The 20,933-nt window shown below is 39.4% G+C and overlaps 1 protein-coding gene and 1 long non-coding RNA gene across 4 annotated transcripts in view; one reads left to right on the forward strand and one right to left on the reverse strand.

The window, feature by feature from the left end:
- PPARGC1A (PPARG coactivator 1 alpha) overlaps window positions 1-20,933 on the reverse strand; it is a 627,593-nt gene that overhangs the window by 531,866 nt on the left and 74,794 nt on the right. The window lies entirely within an intron of this gene.
- LOC109453834 (uncharacterized) lies at window positions 8,200-19,155 on the forward strand. The gene is made up of 3 exons (XR_002138389.2): window positions 8,200-8,500; window positions 11,399-11,896; window positions 15,196-19,155. It is a non-coding gene; the product is annotated as an uncharacterized LOC109453834 (long non-coding RNA).

The following is a 20,933-nucleotide window of genomic DNA, read 5'->3' on the forward strand; positions in this document are numbered from 1 at the left end:
ATATAGCATGAGCTATAGCATAGTCTAAATCAACTATACTACGGTTATATAGATATACCGGGGGTACCAAAAAAATGTATACACATTTTAAGAGATGTTATCTATGCTCAAGCAGTGGTTTGCCATAATCAGAAGTGTCTGGACGCTGATGGTAACCACTTTGAGCACCTCTTGCAATCGCAGAAGTCAAACGTGACTTGTATTCATCTTTTGTTATCAGTATATATTGAGTATTATCATTAATACAGTTTTTCCCTTTCTTTTTTTGGCACCCTCTGTGTAGCATATATATAGCTTAAATATAGACAAGGAGGGTCTGATGTGCATTGTTTGGTGCAAGGTAAGAATTCAGTACAACGGAAAGGCTTCCCAAAGGAGGTGTCTTCTGATTGAACTATGTCTCGGCCAGTGAGGAGAACAGGAATTGCAGGCAGATGAGAGCAGGTAATGAGGCAGGGATTGCATGAGGGATGAAGACAACCACTTGCTAGCGGTTAGTGTGGCTGGGACATGAATGAACCACGGCAGCTGGGAAGGGACAGAAAAGAGATAGAGGAAAAGGAAGGCAATTGAAGACACGCGAGAAAGGTAGCATGGAGCTGATCCCAAAAGGCTTTCTAGGGGACAGGGAAAGATATGGTCTGAGTTAAATGACAAATGGGAAAACAGCATGTGTGAAATACATCAGGGATTCAGTGAGAACCTAAAACTCCGCAGTTTACCTCTGAGAGTCGAGCTGTTACGTCCCTATAGCAATACAATCAGTGCAGCCGAAAATGGACACTTTTTCCTTTCACAACCAGGATTAGCAAGAATGTCATGAGTTTTCCCCAGTGGAGATTCATTCATTCATTCTCTTGTCTCCTCTCTCTCTCTCTCTTTCTCCCTTTCTCTCTCTCTCAATATCTATCTCCCACTCTCTCCGTCTCTTTCAGTAGCCTTTTCTTTATAGGTCGTGTAGGTAACAACCTGAGTTTGTTAATGTACTGTTGGAATTCTAGCTTTAAAAAGTCAAAGAGAAAAATCTACTGTTGTTTTTAAATGCAAGATACCCAAGTGAAGGCTAGAGAAATTGATGGTCAGGATGCCAACACAAAGAAAGAATTAGCATTCCTACCCCACATGTCAATGTCCACTTTGTGTATTGGGCATGCAATGACTGTATGATGCCCTAAAGAAACGTGCTCTGACATCTAGAAAGTCGAGAAGGCAGCAGAGGGGAAGCAGGCGGTTTCAGGAAAGAACATAGAGCATGTTCCTTTCCTTGGACCAATGTCCTCAAACACAAATGCATTGTCTGGAAGGATGTACCACATGGGGAATAAAGACAAAAAGATAAACAGGACTTCAGCCCAATCCTGGCATTCTGAGGTCGTTTTTCCGTCATAACACAACTTTAAGAACAGCAAGACCAAGTCCCATGCACAACTCATATTCCTTCAATATTGCAATTTTTCCAGGATATTCTTCACCTCCCTGCTGTCCTATTCCGCAGACACTCCAGTCATGGGTCCCCGCTCCCAAGGGCCTGCCCTTTCAGGAGCTCACCCACTTCAGATACTGGCTGTGACCATCTTCCTTTTGTTGAACATATATCTCCTACCATCTCCTTTCGCTTCTCTAAAATACAAGGTCCAGAGTCCTGTGTCAGTTCCAGCACCAGGCACAATTCCTGAGACTAAGCAATCAATAAAACTTCCTTAAACAAGTGAATGAATGGATAAATTCATTTATTAAGAGATCAGAGATCTGCCTTCAGGGTTAGAGAAGTTGACTTAGATAGGTTTTGTTTGTTTTTGTTTTTGTTTCAAAGCAGGGTGCAGGGGAAGATAGAATGATTAGGATATTTTTTCCCTCCATAAATTTAAGTCCCACAGCCAAGAAGTAGCCAATTACAAGCCACGCTGCCTTAAAATAAATAGAAGTATTTATTGGCCTATTTTCCTCACTTTCGGAAACGAAATGAGATCCTTGCTTCTAACTTTCCAGGAAATGTCTACAAGTTGTTTGCAAGCCCGTTCATCCGAACAGTTACACTAATCTTCATTAGCTGACATAGTCAGGCACAGTTTGTTCCCGAGAATCCTGGGGAAGCACTGCCCCACTCACTTCCACGCTTGGTTTTAAGTAGAACAATGCCGAGCATATGATAACCTTTCTTTTGTGAGACCAAAAGAGGGGCATTCAAGAGCACTAAAGAGGCCCCTTTGAAATATCAAGCTTACAAAAAAAAAAAAAAAAAAAACCAAGATCCTAAAAGCACATTGAGAAAGAACCATGATAAGGACCTCATTCCAAAAAGCCCCAGCAATCACTGGGAAGTTATATTCAGACAACTGCCAAGTACAGATGCTAAGGTGCCTCCTCCACTTGATAGCGTTCTCTCCACGGCTCACATCAAGCTTTTCTCAAACACTGGATTCTTTTCAGGAAAATGTGCCCAGCGATGACGCCTTGACACATTTCCCTAAGACAATGTGACTTTCAGTGAATAGTATGGAAAGTCCATCTCATTCAGTTACTTGGAGTGTTTATAATAAACCTGTGTATGTTCCCCTTTCAGAACACACTTCACCGGAGGAAAACGGGGTTGACCTCCCTTGGTCCCAATCTTTTCTTCAGAGGCTGGGCTCACGTATGTGTTGAGAACTCACATTCACGTTGGTTCAGTATAAATATTTGGTGCCGGCTTGAAGTACCTGTATCATTAATTACACCTGAGTCATAGTGGAAATCACATAGACGTACTTGTAACGTTCAGGCTAGGACAAGAACCAGCGCATGTGATTGATGTTATTGACGTAGCATTCAGCTCAGTAACATACCGTAATGATCCCACTATTATATGTAACTGTTACTAAATATTCACTTTGCTCTGACAAACCCAGTGGGTGTGAGGTCTCTTTGTCGGATTCGGAATTTAAACAACGCTCTTTGTCAGATTTCAGCCTGGTATGAAACCCCAACAAACAAAGTCTGCCCACGAAAGGAATGTTTACAAAAACACAGCAAACGGCCACAGAAGGAACCGGTTTATCATAAACAATACAAATATTTACTTGATTATTTAATGGGTGCCCAGCATGTCTGTCCTTAATGTAGCATTAGCTGACATCAGGATCACACCATATGCGCAAATAATTAATTCAAATTATGCTTTTTCTTGCAGTGAGTTCTGTTGTAAGAGCAAAATTAATGGAGAGGCATATTCGGGAGCAGAGAGTGGAGGCCCTCTCTCCATGCCTGCCTTTCTGGGTACCTCGTTTTTAATACCTCAGCCTCATTGTCATTCCACTGCCAAGAGCTGATGGCATTTGAAACGCTCCTACAGTGTTTCTTATGTAATCAGGAGGATGACTAACACGGCGACTAAAAACCTGACCTGGCTAAAGATTTCCTTATGAGATTACACTTTAGATGCCCAAGATAGCCAGAATAAGTCCACCCCTTTTAACAGCGGCCACAGCTGCAAAATAAACGGTTTGCAAATATCAACAGTGGATGATCCATCATTCCTCGCTTTCAGGAATGGGAAGAGAAGCAGGCCATTCAGATGAATATAAAGTGTTTCCAGTTAAGGTGCTTGAGGCTTATTTATAATAAAGACATTCAAACTCTATGAAGGGATTTCCTGTGGGCAATTACACCATCCTTTTCTCTCTGAATTAATACATGGCAAACTTTGGTTTGCGTGACATTTCAAATGGCAAAACCCTTAGAAGAAGAAATGTTCAGACACAAAGTGCTACATTAACAGTTGCGAGCACTTAAACCATCTATTCCTGTCATGCTGCTTCCTGGGAGGTTGCCTCAAGGGGTGATCCTCCAACTCTGTAAGAGGGGAAAGCTTCTCCTGCATTCGCAGGACATCGAGAGCTTACTATTTTTTTCTCTAACTGTTCAGGTTAGTAATACCCGAGTGTTTCTTCTTGCTAAGAATAATAAGAAAAGAAGAAAGAGGAGAGCATTTGAGATCTTGCTCCCTGGCGTATGTCGTCAGTTTGGCTCAAATAAACTCTTATAAAAAAACTCAAAACAAAAATCAGAGAGAAAAATCAAAGAAGAATTTTAAACTTACCTCTGATGAGGAAACTGATCTTTCCAGAGAGATATCATTCCTCTTCTACTATGCTATTATCTATTTAAATATTTTGTATATGTGTGTGTGTGTGTGCATATTGCTGTGAGGGTTGAATTAGATAATAACATGAAATGATTCGCGCAATATCCAATACCTGATAAGCTCTCAATAAGTGTCAGCTACAATTACAATCATTAGATTCTATCCAGAGCATTTAGCACAAATCCTCACAATATGCCATACATAACAGAAGACTGAGGCTCAGAGGAGATAGGCGGCTTGCCAAGAGTCAAACTTCTCACATTAAATCTAGAATTTGAACCAGATCTCTTTGAGTCTAAAGCCGTGGCCCTTTGCACTACACCTGCTGATTCGCAAATGCCTTCAATAACTAATGCAGAGATGGCATCGAATCATTGAAAAGTTCATTGACTTATTTCAGATTTCAACGGGACTTCTTAAGACAATGAAGCCTCCCACCAAAAGAAAAAGAAAAAAAAAATCTTCCAAATTATTTAGAAATGTCTTTACGAGATTTCTCAATATTTTACAGCTGACTGTGAAAAGTGAACATTCAAAATCATAAACTTATTCCCTGCCCAGTGACATTTTCTTTTCTAATGTATCCGTATTTAAGATTAAAATTCCAAAATTGAACCAATGGCAATGATTGAGTAATTCATGGCTCAGTGCTATATTAGCAATTAATTAAATCTACCCAGCATTACAGAGAAACCAGTCATCTGCCCTGTATTTATTTTATTTCATTTCATATCCTGCATCTTGTATATTACCCAAAGCAATTCTTTGCAGTAATTTTACCTTCCATGCACAAATCTAATAATCCCTCTTGTTCTTAAGCATCGTGACTACAGCAGCATTATTATATTATTAAAAGTACATCAGATAAATTCCAGTTGTGCTGCATTCTCCAAAATACCCTTTTTCCCCAATCACTTATTTTCTATTTTTCATAAGTAAACATCGAGGCCTTTATTAGCAATAGGTTTTTTTTAATGTAAGCTTCAACTTATTTTCTGATAAGTTTTATTGCTAATCATAAGATTTAGTCAGTCTCCTATGCACATTCACGACTCTGTAATCTTAACAAGCTATATATGCAGATGATTGACAGATAATACTTGACAGGTTCAAAATTAGAGAATATACAATGAAAAATTCAGAGCAGCTAGATCACTTAGCATGCTACACTTTTCCAATTTTGGCTTCTCTCATAATCATCAACTTGGTAGGGAGAGGGAATAAGAGAGAGGAAGGACCTGAACATTTCCTCCCTCTCTGATCTCCTGGACGAAAACCACTGGGCCTGAAACAGTCTGAAGGAGTCATCAGTCAGAAATTGCTTAACCAGGAGCTGAAATTCACATCATCAAAATAGTCATTTGAAAATACGATTCTTTGGCATTTAAACCAAAACAGCAGCCAAAATATTCTCCTCACATATTTATTCAGCTTCCTTTGTTGAAGAGAGTTATTCGTTTCTGTAGCAGTACTCCTTAAATCTTTAATGAGAAAAGAGATCATGCCATGTTTACTGAAATGATTAGGCCAATTTTTATTGACTCTGTACAACATACGTGAGAGCTGATATTTACCTGAAGCCTTTCCATTCCGGAAAGGATTGATTGATGACTTTCTACCATAATATATGACTCAACTACTAGTGATCTAGCTAAGAAAAAGAGTTTGTTTGGGTGGTTTTTGCCTGTATCTTCTATTTTAAGCCTCCTCATACCACGACCAACAGCAAATATTTTTTCTTCTGTTTCAGGAGAATTGGGCGACACAAAACTCATATCAATTAAACCAGCAGCATTAAATGTTGGAAGTACCAAAGGCCATGCCTTACCAAAGAGATGGTACACAAAAGACTTCATCCTCAGCCAAGGAAGGCATTCTACTCCACCCTCCCCAAGGTCTAAATTCCTATGCGATTTTCAGTCAACACCCCATCACAATGGGTCCTAACAATGAATTAGGATCCAGCAAAACCTAACACAGGCAGGTCCTTCTTTGAGGTCATTCACAGGCGATTTCCACTGATACCAGCCATGGATAGGTGTTTTTGTTCTCTGAAATAAAAGTAAGTATTTTCCTCCCTTTTCTGCTACCTTCCAACTCTGATCATGCTCACAAGATGACAACTATGCTGGGATTCCATCCAGGAACATTTCAGGAGGGGAGAAAGAGTGCCTGAGGGATCATTATTTGATGTGCACACTTGTGGAGAAACCACAAGGCTATATTTTTTGAGACTCCAGCTCTCTTCTAGTGTCCACGTTCAAAATAGGTCATAATGGACAAAATTGTTGAAATGTGGCTTTAGTCCTTTTGGAAAGCAATTGCTGTCAAGAGAAGCATTTGGGTTAATGGTTGGCAATCACTGGTAGCCCAAGATTAGTAACCACTCCTGTGGGAAGACCAGTGAGCATGGGAGGAAGAAATGGGGTGAGGGAGTCCTTGGAAAAATCACAAGGGAAGAGGGTAAACCCGAATTTCCATCATCAGAGAAATGCATACTAAATAGCCATAATTGGGGCAAATTAGTCACGAGAATCAATTGTTTAGTTTAGAATTCAGCAGACAAAAAGTTCTGACCCTCGACGTCTACCTTGACTTAAAAGGCACTTATTTAAAAGCCTAAGTGTAACAGGTTTACATACCAGAAAATTCCAAATAAAATGGACTTTGCAACGAGCAAACATGTCAGGAATCTGGTCAGTTAAGCCACCCCTGACTGCAAACAACACCAGGGGCTTCAATTAGGAAAGAAAGTAATTCCCGATTAAGACAAATAGTAAGTAATTTAGAAGAAACAGTGGGAAGATGTCACGGGCATCTTTAAATGACTACAAAAGTCTTTTCCTCTCTTACTTGCTTCGAAAGAGAAGGTAATTTCTGTGAACATTGTTATTGAGTAGCCATGTATTGATATCTATACTATTTTAGTGAGGGTATTGTTTCCTTGTTGTTGTAGAAAAAAAAAAAAAGAAAGAAAGACAGGAAAGGAAATCTGGCAACATTCAGGTTCCTTTTGTGCCTAAAGAGGTAGTAGGTAGTACTTTGGAGCAGCCACATGCCCAGAAACCATAAAACACTCCCATAAACAGGACAATCACTGCAATCGTATCCCAGCCCCTCCAAGACTGTGGCCAGGTATTGGAACCTTTTATTCAGGGACACAAACATCTCCGATCTACAAAACACCACACTTTTGTACATTCACCTATGGTTTCTTCATAGAGAAGAGAAGATGGAAAAGACACCAAAATTATATAAGCAAGGTTTTCTAAAAATGCCTTCCCACAACTTGCCAAAATGACTGAGATATTTCTCATTCACTTTCAAGTCACAGAAACCTAAACACTTTGCTGTATGTTAAGATGTCAGATGCGAATCGTCTTAACCAGCTGGGTCAAATGTGAGCTGGAGACTGCAGTTAAGAAGCAAGCTCTGGACTCCATTTGCATAAGAACTTGAGGACTCCCAACTCAGAGGCAGCAATCTGTTAAAAGGGCAATTTTGAAGCACTATACGATGTTAGGATAGCAATCCTGAAATATAGCTATGGATGGGACAGCCACAGAAGGTTAACAGATACTTTCAATAAGTGATAAAGATATTTTGTAGTCATGGAAACCTGCATGCAAATTTAGAACTTTTTTTTTTTAATCTCTCCCCTTTTCCCTGATATCACTTCTAGTTTTCTTTTTTCTATATTCTTATCTGAAGTTGGGTAACTAAGATTCCAACAATAATGGAATCTAATTTGGGGGCTTTTTTTCTTCAAGATGGAACTTGGTGATTTTAAGGCAAATCCTCTGAACGAGGTTTTGTTTTTAATATTAACATATTTCTCTATACATTTGTATCGTATAATTTATACCATCGAAATGGAAAAAGACCTTTAAGTGTCCTGTTCCCGATAGGCTGTGCAATAAACTGATTAGTATTTTAATTAATTTCTTGAGCACTACACTAAAGGGAAGTAGTTGAAACCTAATATGCATGAAAGACAGAACTTTCCCTAGAACAAAAAGCAGAATGAAGCATATCCACTGGGAGATGCAAAAGAAACAGAGGGAACGGTTAGGAAGTGGTCATTTTCTGGTGGCCTGTTGACTCAGTTTCTTTCCATTTTGTTCTCTCCTTTGTGATGAGAAGACACACAAACTCTCCTGACAATGGAATGCAGACAAGCCTCACATCGCTGGGACTCACTCTGCCATCTTCAACCCCCCGCTAGCACCCCAGCTGGCTCTGACAAGTGCCACTTCAAAAGGAGACTGAAGCCTGGGCAAGCTTATTATCTCTTCCTGAGGCCACGGAATTGAAAGATATATGTAAGTTGATATCAGCATTAACGAGGGAAAAAGACCAGAAGGGAATGGTGAGAAGGTGGGTAATCACTACTTCCTTCTTTTTGTGTATTTCTGTTTTGTAAATGCTTTAATTGAGCACACAGATTACTTTGACACTCAGACAAAAAGCCATCAAAGTTTAAACAGAATTAAAATCTAACAGCTTCCCTCCTCATGTTCAAACTCAGATCAGGGATGAAGGAAACGTTTTTCCTCTTAATAGTTCACTTTCGCTGATAAGGGCAACAGGTGAGGGGAATATTCTCAGTGACATGGAAGTTATGAGTCAATTCATTTGAACGAGAATAATAGCGATACTTTACATCCTGAACACACTATCTCCTCCAACCACGATCTCATTTGTCCTTATTATAATCCTATGAAGTGGGTCGGAGAAGTGGTACAAGCTCCAATTCCTACATGAGAAAACTGAAGCTCAGTGGGAAGAGAAAAATCGCTCAGGGTCACACGGAGAAATAGAAAACATCAAACTCATTCACTTTAAAAACAGTATAACTGGTCACATGCCATGCTTTTTTAACACCCTGCAAAGCTGTAGCTATAAATGCAGTAAGAAGAATTTTGGCATATTTGCTTTGTATAATTATTCAAGAAGGCACAAGTGCCCCGTCAACACATTCGACTCAGCCACAATGCAGACAGGCAGCCAAGACTTTCAGGGCCGCCCACCCACCCACCGAGTCAGCAGGGACTTAGCGGGGCAGGGTCCTGTGCTAGGGCTCCCTGTTACCCACAGTGCGAGATGACGACTCCACCAGCAGAAAGTGAATGATGTTGGGGGCTGGGCAAACGCAACATTAAATCATGTGCCATCCCCTTTTCGATCCTGTTTTCAATCACTGTGATTCCATCAAAGAGGAAGTCCTTCTTTGGAGATAATAACCCTTTCCCACCTCCCTCAAAACTCCAAGGCTTGTTAATCCCACTTTTTAACAAAAGAAAAACAGGTTTCAGGCTCATAGCCTTCATTCAGCAGGCAACAGTGTCTAGCAAAATATGCTAACTTTTTGGTGGGTTGTTTTGTTTTGTTTTTAACTTTTTTTAGGTATCCTTCTATTTGTAGTACGTGATACTGAGTTTCCATTTAAAATGGTAACAAAATGTCTTCTATGAATGATTTACTAGAAGTAAAAAAAGCAAGAGAACTATATTAGGTTGAACCATATGAAACCACTGGTGATATTTATTTAGATCAAAAATGGTCAAAACTTGACACTTGATGATAGATGGGTAGTAAATGACAGTGATAGTATATACATAGGACAAAATAAAATATATAGATATATTGGTATAGAGAGATATGACATAGAGACATAGAGAGACATATTTAGATCTGACCCTCAAAGTATAGTAGATGAATGACTTCAATCTGAGAAGCCTTGTATGAGGATTGTCATAGCATTAAGCTGGCATCTCATTCTTCCATAGCAATACCCTTCACCCATGGTGATCTGAGTCTCAATTTAGTCAAAGGCATTCTGGTTTCACTTAGTTTGGCCCCCACTACGGCTCAGGGCCAACCACAAAGGGGAAGCATTCGTCCCAGTTTATTCAGGCCAGCCCGAGAGCAGACACAGACCACATGACCTGGCCCCACTCTCTCTCATCACCTTCCTCTAGCCTTTTCTCATCTCCACTACGTAAATGCTGTTAGACCACACGTAAATATACGGACCACCTTTAATCTATCAGAAACAGCTACACCCTGCCTCCACGCCATACACACCTTTCTGTCTCTAATACTCTTTCTCCAGAATAACCAAGTTGCTTAGAGACTTGAAAGGGGTTTTGAGTGGTGGTATCTACCCTTACCTGCACTGTCCCCACCCCCCACAGTGCCTTATCCCAAGGAGAGGCAACAAAACAGCTCTGGAAACAGGAATCCCAAAAGCCTATGAGGAAAAGGAAAAGGTGGGGGCAAGGAGAGACTCCATGAGTCAGGTGTGAACTCAGGAGCCTGCGCCTTCCACAGAGAGTGTGGAAACTCAGTAAGATGGAGTCCTTTTTACAGAAGGTTGCCTCTCTTCAGAAACTCACTGTTGCTACTTATGGAAGGGGCACCTAAGAAAACTGTAGCTCTCTCTTGGCCTCCAGAATTTGGGACGAGCTGCTGTGTTTCTGGTTTGACCAAGTCTTGACACAGAACTCCAGGCTCATCCCACAAACCCTGAGGCAGCAGCTTTGCTAAAGACCAGGAGCTACACTCTCCTCCCAGCCTTTTCCTCATGGACTTTGTGACTCTGGGAATGTCCCTCCATGTGTTGGCTTTGGATTTACTTAAATGCCAAACAGGGGGTTGGCCTAACTCAGTGGTTCTCAAACATGGCTCCACATTGAATCAAGTGGCCTGGAGAGCTTTATACACATGCCCAGGTCTGGCCCCACACCTAGACATTATTTAACGGGTTAAGAAAGGGCAACCATTTGTATTTTTTAAAGCTTCCCCGATAGTTGCACTACGTGGCCAGGTTGGAGGACCCCTGGCACAGATGAGCTCTCGGGACCTGCCCAGTTCTACTGTCCTCAGAGTCTCTGAACCTCACTCGGGCTGGCGTCTCCACTGTGCTCCATCCAGTCTTTCTCTGTAAAGATGTTTGTCCTCGCTACAGCGGCAGTCCTTAGCCTTATCCAGAGAACCGCTGACACCAAGAGTTGACGTTTATTCTTCTACCAAAGGGGACTTTGCAGTTGGGTGAATAACGGGCTTTGTCACCACACACACCTGGTTTTGAATCCTACTGCTGTGTCCTTGAGCCTCAGAACTCGCTGAGCCTCAGCTTTCTCAGCTCCATGAGATGGGAAAATGTGGATGGGAATACCGACTGTGTCATGGTGAGGACTGAATGTATGTAAAGTACCGCGTATGTAAAGACTGAATAAACGTTAGCTGCCACCCCCTTCCTACAAACTGCAGGTGACAGGGGGTCCTGTATTCACAGAGGACGTTGCTGAAGGCCAGTATGAATTTCTAGAACACCAGCAGCAGTCTTTGTCTGAGCTGACTAACGCCAGCCAGAGAGGCACGTAGAGCTTTGAAGCTCTGCCTCCCTGCCCCAAGAGCAGCTCCCCCCTCCTGTCAGCAGCAGAGAAGCGAAAATGTGATCCAGTTCTACATCCTGGAAGGGAGAGGCTACAAGTGTGGAGGAACAGAACTGCAGGCCACGAGATAAGTAGGCCAGTCTCGGACTCCTGCAGCCAAACGCACAGGAAGAGAGAGGCAAACGGTCAAAGGCACCTCATGAGGAAACAGTGGAGTCTAGTGATACTGAGGCAAAGAGCTGCCTGCAACAGATGGAAGAGGGGAGTGAGGAGGAAAATAAAAGATATTTGCCCTTTCCAGCTTTGGCAGGGCCACGGAATGAATTTCTCAGACCACTGAGGATAAGCAGCAAGGAAAATGATCAGTACTGCTGTAAGTAAGATTGCTGTGAAAAAATTAGCCTTACCCTCTCCATGTAGATATAGGCATGCCTGTAAGCAGTGAACTCGTGGGTCATTTCTAGTCTCTTCGAAACACACGTCTGCAGATGGCAAATCCATAAGAAACATGAATGTCTTTTATTGTCAGGAAAAAGAAGGAAAACAGCAAAAGAAGGATGTCACACAAGTTTATAAATGAGAAAGCAGGGACAAGCGGTAAAGAGGCCCGGGATGGAGGTGGGGGCGGATGCAAGATTAAGATATCAAAAAAAGTGAGCTGTGTTTTTAAGAAGAGATCAAATGAAAATTTGGTGGGTTAACCATTCGTGAGACCATGTTTTCTAGGAGACCGGGGTCAGAATTTACCAATGCAAATAGCAGATAAGTCTGCAGTCCATATTTTAACCTTTTCTGCTTGCAGTGTTGACACTGGCTTTTCTAGTGTTTTGGAACCTGGGAATTGCTGTGTGGTAGCAAACACAAATAAATCACGGAGGAATGCTGATGCAAATTCTCTAGCACAGGAACCTACCATTGAGCCCAGACATTCCGAAACCAACACAAAACCAAAGAGGGGCTTATGTTTTGTAAAACATCACTTGTCAGTATTTTTCCAATCTAAAAATACATGCAACCTCTTACAAGCTGTCACAGATTTCTAAGAGGCCATCCCAGATGTCAGAGTTAAAATTTTCCTACAACGTTCAAAATGCTTCCTGTGGCAAAACTATGACACTTAACACCCCTGGGGAGGAACAGATTTTCCATGGGGAAAAGCCTCCATTTTCACTGACCCAAGGTCAGTATTTCTATCTGCATCTATCTCTGGCCTGCTGGCACCAACTCACTCGGGAAAAGTTAGCAAACAACCCCACCCTGTCACTCTATCTTCCCACGTGGCCTGGCTGCCAGAAGTCATGATGAGACCTTGTGTTTATCATCAACTCTGTCCAGTTACGGGGTGTGCGCGTTTTAGAGAAAACAGCTAATATCAACCATTAAAACTCCTTGTGGATTTTCATCTCCCGAGACACTTTTAATCTAGCCGCAAATGTTAGGTTTTGAAGAAAGCATTGTTAAAAAGGAAAATAGAGTTGAGGTAGCTTAAGGTTAGGATTTAAGGGTTCGTGAAATTCAGACTCCACACATTTCAATTAAATGGTACATCGACCCATGTACCAAACTGTACTGAAATCTGCTCCAAGTCTCATTTGTCAAGTTTTATCTGCCACCGTTTGGATTCAAGATGACAGAATGAGTTATAAATCCAATTCAAGATGGGACTTATACCAAGCAGTGTACCAAGTTTTATAAAAATCAGTCAGCTTCTTTAAGAGTTGAACATGGGATAGACCAAAAAAAAACAGTTCAAAAGGAAAATGTCGTGTCAACTAGTGGAAGCAGGAATTGTGCTTACATTGGTCATCTGTGTATCTATTTATTCATGCAACAAATATTTATTGAGCGCCCACTCTATGTCAGAACTGCAGGAAAAGTTTGGGACACGCAAATCACAAGGCAAAGTCTTTGCCTTTGTAGAGCTTAGATTAGGGTGGGGGGCTGGGAGGATAGTTAAATAAAATCATTAAAATCTGAGATTAGAGCCACTATGGAACTAAAAAGGGTGTTGTGATAGAGAAAAAGAAAGAAAGCCTACTTTAGACAGGGTTGCAGGGACGCCTTCTTCGAAGGGAGATATTTCGGTTGACATGGAAGGTTGGGATGGAGGCAGCCATATTAAGAGCCAAGGAAGAGGGTTCCTTGCAAAAAGAGCAAACTCCAAGGACCTAAGTGGGGCCTGTCACGGTCGTGGAGGGAAAGAGGCCTGGGAGCGGGGAGGAGAGGCAGAGCAAGCCCGGCATGACTTGCAACACCAAATGGTTACTGGTGACATTAAGAGTAACACTGTCAGAAATGATTTGTGTGCGTTATACAAAATGGGAGACTTTACACTCAAAAGAACACAGCATATTTTGCCTCTCTTATCTTTAACGGTTTTGCATTCATACATTAAATACCTAACACTCATACATTTTACTTTCCTTTGGAAAATTACCACTATTAAATATTATCATCAGCCTCACTAACAAACTTTTAAGTGTAATACATAGTTCTTTAATGTGTTTAGCACATAAGCACATAAACTTCCCAGGACAGACAGTGGAAGAGCCCTCCATCAAATCAGTTAACTCCAAAGCAATCAAGTATTTACTGTCTGTCCTGTGGAGCAGACGGCACTTGGGCACTTCAACCCTGTGTGGGGTGAAAAGGAGGGATTGCAGAAGGGGTCAGCGCTCCATGACGGCTTGTCAGATTCAGACGGTATGGATAGAGGTCAGTCCTCAGGCAGAGGAAAGGATGTGCCGATTGTACAAAGCATCCTTCCATTTTCCAATCACCAGAAAAGTTGTAAATTGTATGGGATTCCAATCTTATTGTTCTCTTGATCGCTTTTAAGCCATTTGGAAAATACAATGGATTGCAAGAGAGTTCTCTGATCTTTCCTTGTCATGTCAGGATGAAAGAATTCACCATTTGACTAAAGGTCAATGTTCTAGAAATATTTATGGGTGACGAGAAGAGAAAGACTATCACGGAAATACTTGTTCATTTCCTTCACTTCTGCCTGCTTAGCTGCATTAAGTGCTAGACATACCTATGCGACATCCTTACCTGCCTTTCCATCTTCACAAATCCATCTGTTATGTGTCAAAGTGGGAGGGTTCTTCCCATAATGAATGTAAGGATACCCCTTTCAAAGAAATGACTAGATATTCGTTACCTTCTAAATTGTGCATGATTTTCGTTCTTTCTAAGCAATGTTTGATGGATAAGTCTAAAAAAAAATGGTCAAATAGCCTAACCTTTTAGCAATAAAATTGTGTGCAATAAAAATGCTGGAGGGCACCAGTTACTGAACTGTCATAGGCTGGAGAATTATTAGATCCCATAATTCTGTACTGCAAAACCAAATTTGTAGATTTTTTTCCACGTGGAAAAAAATCTAGGAAATTAAATGGAAAGACCTGTAGTAATGAAATATTAAATGCAATTTCAAGTGCACAAAAAGGTCAGAAGCCAAAAAAAAAAAGATTTCTGGAACATTAATTTTCTCATACTTCACGTATGCCTGGGTTTAAATAACCCTAGAAACCAACCAGGCCCAGATCGGGGCAGGGGAAGGGATGCAAAGGAACAATAGGAAGGAGGAGCCTGGTATATGGGGAAGTAAGAACTAAGAGTGAAAAAAAAAGTTAAATAGAAAATATTTCATTTGTTTTCTATTTCCAGAGTTGAAGTTCTAGTGCATAAATATACATCAACACCAGCAGAAAGGCATAAAAACAGAAGCAAAATTACTGGACTTCAACCATGACGTGCCAATTGTACCCAAAGTTCAACCTGATTCTTGGTTCCTCGCACTGCTACAATTCTGGGCTCCTGCTCTTAATTGAGTTTCAATTCTAGCCAAAGAGAGCATATACCGGAGGGTGGTCTGATGGAGTCAGTCAGTCGAGATGTGTCTGTGCAAAGAGTGCTAGTCTCATTACAAGCAATCATTGAAAAAAGATTGCCTTGGTTTCAGTGCACAGCAATAATACTTCATTTTACTAATATACGTGTATGTATGTAGGAAGGGGTGGGCGAAGATCCAGAGAAACTTTAAAGGCGGTATTTTAACATGAAAGTCATCGTGTGAATAAAAGGGTCAAATGTTAACATCAGGACACCTTTAGTTTAGGTATGACACATTGTTTATGTGGAATGTTGTTTAGTGATGTACACAGGGAAAATCTTTATTTTAGTACCTGGTCCCCAGGTCCATTACTTGCACAGTCTGTACACTCTTTATGCTACAGAAAGTAGATGATCTGTAATTTATGGTTGTTAGTACTTTAAAACCTAAACAACACATGATAAAATCCATTTCTTTAAAATACCAATCTGTATAGTGGCAAGGTTGGATGGAAGAAAGATTTATATTTATGGCCAATTTTTATTTATCCTCACCTATTTATAAATTGTGCTACAACTTCAATAGCCATGGTTAAAAAGAATAACGTCATTCCTAACCATTGCCTTTGACTATAAAAACAATTTCACCGTAATGGATAACACTAAAATACTCCAAGAATAATCTATAAATGAATCCTGGATTACTAGTCTAAAGATGGTGGTTATAAATGATTACATGAAAGAGTTGATGTTACTTTGAAAATCTTACAGTCTGTCTATGGATTTTCGTATTTTATATGTAACATTTTTATGAAGTGATTTTGCCCTTACATAATAGCTTTCATCTTCAAAGCACTTCACAAATATGAACTAGTTACATAAAAAGCTATATTACTGGAAAATCAGAAAATGGGAAAGCTGAGTTCTCTTAGCAACAGTCACTCTCACACATTCTATATTTTTAATCTACAACAAAGGTCATGTTTTTTTAAAACATGTTTAGTCATCAATATTGTTAACAAAACTGTCCAAAGAGTTAATGGAGCTTTTACTATACCTGGCAATTGCTACTATTCATAAATATCTCCTTTTGATTGAATTTGTAAAATTTGAGGAAATTAGACTTATATTATGGTAGATCTTTGTCCCGTTCCATTTCATGAAATCTGTTAAATATCAACAAAAATGGATGTTCAACAAACCTTTGTCATAATAAAAAAAATTAAACATGTATCATGGGAAATGATTAAATAAATTGTGATATGTCTACATGATGTAATATTATCAAGTATATCACAGCCATTAAAAATTACATTTTGAAGACTATTTAAATACATGGGAAAATTTGCACAACATGAAACTAATTTTTTTTAAAAGGTCACAAGATTATCTAAGGCCTATCATGCCAATTTTATAAAAGAAATAACTACATGTAGACACATAAGCAAATTGGATGAAATAAATATGAATGGTGGGGGTGTTGTGATTTTATGTCCTTCTTTGGACTTTAAATAAAAAACTACTTTTAATCATGGGACATAACCATTATTTAAGAGAAAACAAAACCACAATCCTTGCCTTCAAGAATGTCCACTCTCCTGGAGAAATAGAAAACATCAGTCAGTGTGATAATCTGTTTGAGAGTAGAGAGCATAGAGTACAATGGGAGAAACCAATGTAAAGGTTCAGATTAGAAGGAGGAGAACCTTGAACTGGGCCTTGAAAGGTAAGCAGTTATTCCAATAGTAACAGAGAGAGCAGTCTAGAAAGAGCATATGCAAAGGCACAGAAGCATGGGACACAGGGAAACAGGAAAAATGAAGAGCTTCGTTGGGATAAAGAATATAGTGAGGAATCGTAGACGATGATGATGGACATCACACATGCCAGCTCACAGAAGACCTTGAGTATTGTGGAAAGGATCCAACTTCAACCGTTTTACTTCCTGTGTAGAGCCTTCTAGGGAAGGAGATGTGGGGAGGGATTAGATCAAGAAAAGTAATAAGATTAGATCATTAGCTGCAGCAATCAGAGGATTGGAGGAAGGCAAGACTACAGTCAGGTGGACCAGGTAGGAGATTCTGATAGGCTGATCCCTGGAAGGAACAGTGGAACAGAAAGAAGAGATGGAGTTCCAGAGATAGTCAAGAAAAAGAATGACATAGCCTTGTGGCCAGTTAGATGTAGGTGAATGAGAAAAAGTGTCTGTGATAATTCCCAGGTTTCCAGATGGAATAAGGGGTGGACAGTGGTACAATTACCTAAATGAAGAGGATCTGTGCAAAAAAAGCCAGTCAATTTGATTTTGGACATGTAGAATTAAAGGTGACTCTGGATATCCAGATAAGAATAAACAGTAGAATGCATGGATTAGTATGCAAGTCACAGGTGAAGGATAGAGGGACACTTGAGAACATCAGCACACAAATACATGCTTAAAAATTAGAAATAGACAGACACCCAAGAAGACTGGGCCAAGTGAGGAGCCTGAAAATTGGGGAAACATCAGCATTTTGGGATAGGCACGCAGATCCAACAAAAGCAACCGAATGGAATTGTTAAAGAGAACAAGATCATAGAAGCCAAGGAGAAGACATTTTTCAACAACAGAGTGAAAGGCTCTAAGAGGTCAAATATGAAAAGACCAACATGCATCATTTAGGTTTGATAAAAATCCTCCTTTGACCAGCGCTGGAACGATTTGAGTGGGTGGTATAGTCAAAGCTCACAACAGATCAAGGAATAATTCAGAATTAAGGAGACGGTGAATGTAGCAACTCCTTACACAAACGTAACTATGACGAAGAAAGAGGGCACCACAATTAGAGAGGAACACAAGGCTAGGAAAGAAGGGCCTTGATTGTTTATTAATAGAAGACTGCCTGCAATCACACTAACAACTACCAAGGAAATGAAGTCACCTTTTCTCACATAATAAAAATATAGTCATATAGCCACAAAACAAAGATAAGACAACATATGTCCAGATGTTTGCTCTTAAAACGCCAACATTATTCAGCTAAAATTCACACTCACAAGATCGTTGGTCAGTGTGAAAAAAATCCTGAGATCCCATTTCCAAAGTCTCTTGTTAAATTTTGATGTTATGCAGGTAACTGAAAGAGTTGGCTAATATAAAGAATACAACTGATAGCTATAAATAATTTGGAACCAGGAAGGAGTTAATTTGGGGCTAAATTATATACTGAATGGCCAAGGTGTTTTAAATTCACTGAATAACTTTTTCAACATTAAATAGACTTGAGGTTAATTGGATAAAAATCCACTTGTGCAGTATAAACTAGTTGAAGAAGTTTGCATAGAAATTTAAGAAACTTCATCTTTTGTTGTGGTTCTCATTGGGCTATTTAATTTAGTGTTAGGAAATTTGGCCCATATTGGAGCCAAAGCCTGTACCATTCTTTCCTTCAATTCACCTAGAAATACCAAATTCATGATATGTGTAACAGCCATAACAATATTCATTATTTCTAATTTACCATATGATATAAGAGAAGAAAAATGCCACATGCACAGATGTGTTCACTAGAATACTACCTAGAAGAACTAAAGCATTGGAAACAAAACTTCAACAGGAAGAGGAAACTACATAAATTATGGACATCTGCTTAATTAAATAATATATGATCATTAATTGTGTGAAACAATACTGAATAAAATTGTTTGTTGACTTTGACCACAATCCTATAATTATAAAGTATGTGTGAAATCCAAAAAATTCTTAAAAGTAATGTAATATGCAAAGTGAAAAAAAAAAGTCATGTTGTAGGAATAAAAAAGGCATGCTGTAAGAAAACTTCTTGCTTTGTTTTTCAAATTTTCCTTTAATGTTCTTATAAGAACTTTCCAAAGTTAAAAGGAAGAGAAGGAGGGAGGGTGGGTGGGAAAGAGTGAGACCAGGAGGAAGGGAATAGGGAAAATAACTGGAGATCAAAACCACGGAAAGAAAACAGTCCTAAGTAAGAAAAAAAGAATTCTAAAATGTATCTCGACATGTTTGTAGACTATTCGTAGACTGTGACTCATTTGTAGACTCAAAAGCCCTTGTGTCTAGAACTGACACAAGGTTGAATGGAGTTATCCACTTGCAAGTATGACTCATTTAAATGATATGGATAGGTACCTGTCTTCTCCACAGGCAGTCTCTCTCTATATATAGATATATAGATATATAGATATATATCCATATATATACACATATTTATTTATATTTTATATACTTAAATATATATATTTCACTGAAAACAAAGAAACGAAGATGACAGATAGTTCCAGCATAAGTAAACTGTTAGTGAAGTGCTAAAGTTACCAAGTTTCTCTGCATTTTTAGTTGAATACTGTTTATCATAAACTTAATTTTATTTTTAAAATATGTCTAGTAAAATTTTGAATATGCTCAAATAACACTGAGGTAGAGTTCGGTCAGCCTGTTGCTAACAGGCCTTGCTTCAATTTTAAGCACTTTAGACTAACAAAGGCTACTTCCCAACATTTCCATGAGCACTGAACTTCTTACCTCTCTAATAATGCTTCATATAACAATTATTTATTTTGCTTACGATTTTGAAGGCCTGTAATAGTTAGAAGGGTGAGCCCAGAGTCAAAGGAGTTCGAGTTGGAGCTCCAAAATTATTAGCTTGGAGACCCTCAGTGAGTTACAGGAATGCTCTGGGCCATTGGTTTCTCATTTGCAAAGTGAAGATGATTGTAGTATCTATCTCATGAGGTCTTGTGAATATTAAGTGAGATTAATGTATGGAGAGTACTTAGAGATAGAAATGCCTGGAACATAATAAGCACGGAGATAATGTTAGCCGATATTATTATTAGGTGTTGCAAGGATACACAGAAGCATCAGAGCTCTGGCTTAGAGGGAGTCTGCATTCATGACTATTAATAATGATGACATAAATAAGGTTAATGGTAAGAATTATTATATCTTCTGCAGACATGCCATCATTTTCATGCATTACCTCTTTTGACTTCACTACCTCTGTAAGATAGGTCTTAGACCCATTATCTAGCTCAAGAAATTGAGGTCTAGACGCCATTACAATTGACAGGACTGCTCACAAATAAGGATAGTTAAGAGATGTGGTAGATTTTCTTCTAAAGCTGCAGAGTAGAGGAAAAAATATAAATAGTGTCAACCCTCCCAATAGGACCCAGGAGGATGGAACAAAACTGGTTGAAAGTTTATGCCCTGCCTTTGGTTGAGAAAGCAATTTGGATGGCTTTGGAATTTTATATGGTATAGTAAAACTTGAGTAATCATTAATGAATAGGAATTGTAATTAACTTATTTTTCAGAAAAATGATTGAAAGGAAGCGGGCAAAGAGCAACACTATGAAAACTGTATTTTAGCAGCGATATCCTAAAAGTTCATAGACTATGATTATTCCTCAGATAAGTCCTTGTTTCCAGCTTCAAAATTAGATCAGAGTCACAAGATAGGAAGTTAGCACTTTTTCCTCCTCAAATACAGATTAAGAGAAGATTGTTTTTTGAAAACACCTATGCTTGCAACAAGAACGTAGGATTTTTAGCAATT

Source organism: Rhinolophus sinicus, linkage group LG02 (assembly GCF_036562045.2).
Source record: "Rhinolophus sinicus isolate RSC01 linkage group LG02, ASM3656204v1, whole genome shotgun sequence".
NCBI lineage: Eukaryota > Metazoa > Chordata > Mammalia > Chiroptera > Rhinolophidae > Rhinolophus > Rhinolophus sinicus.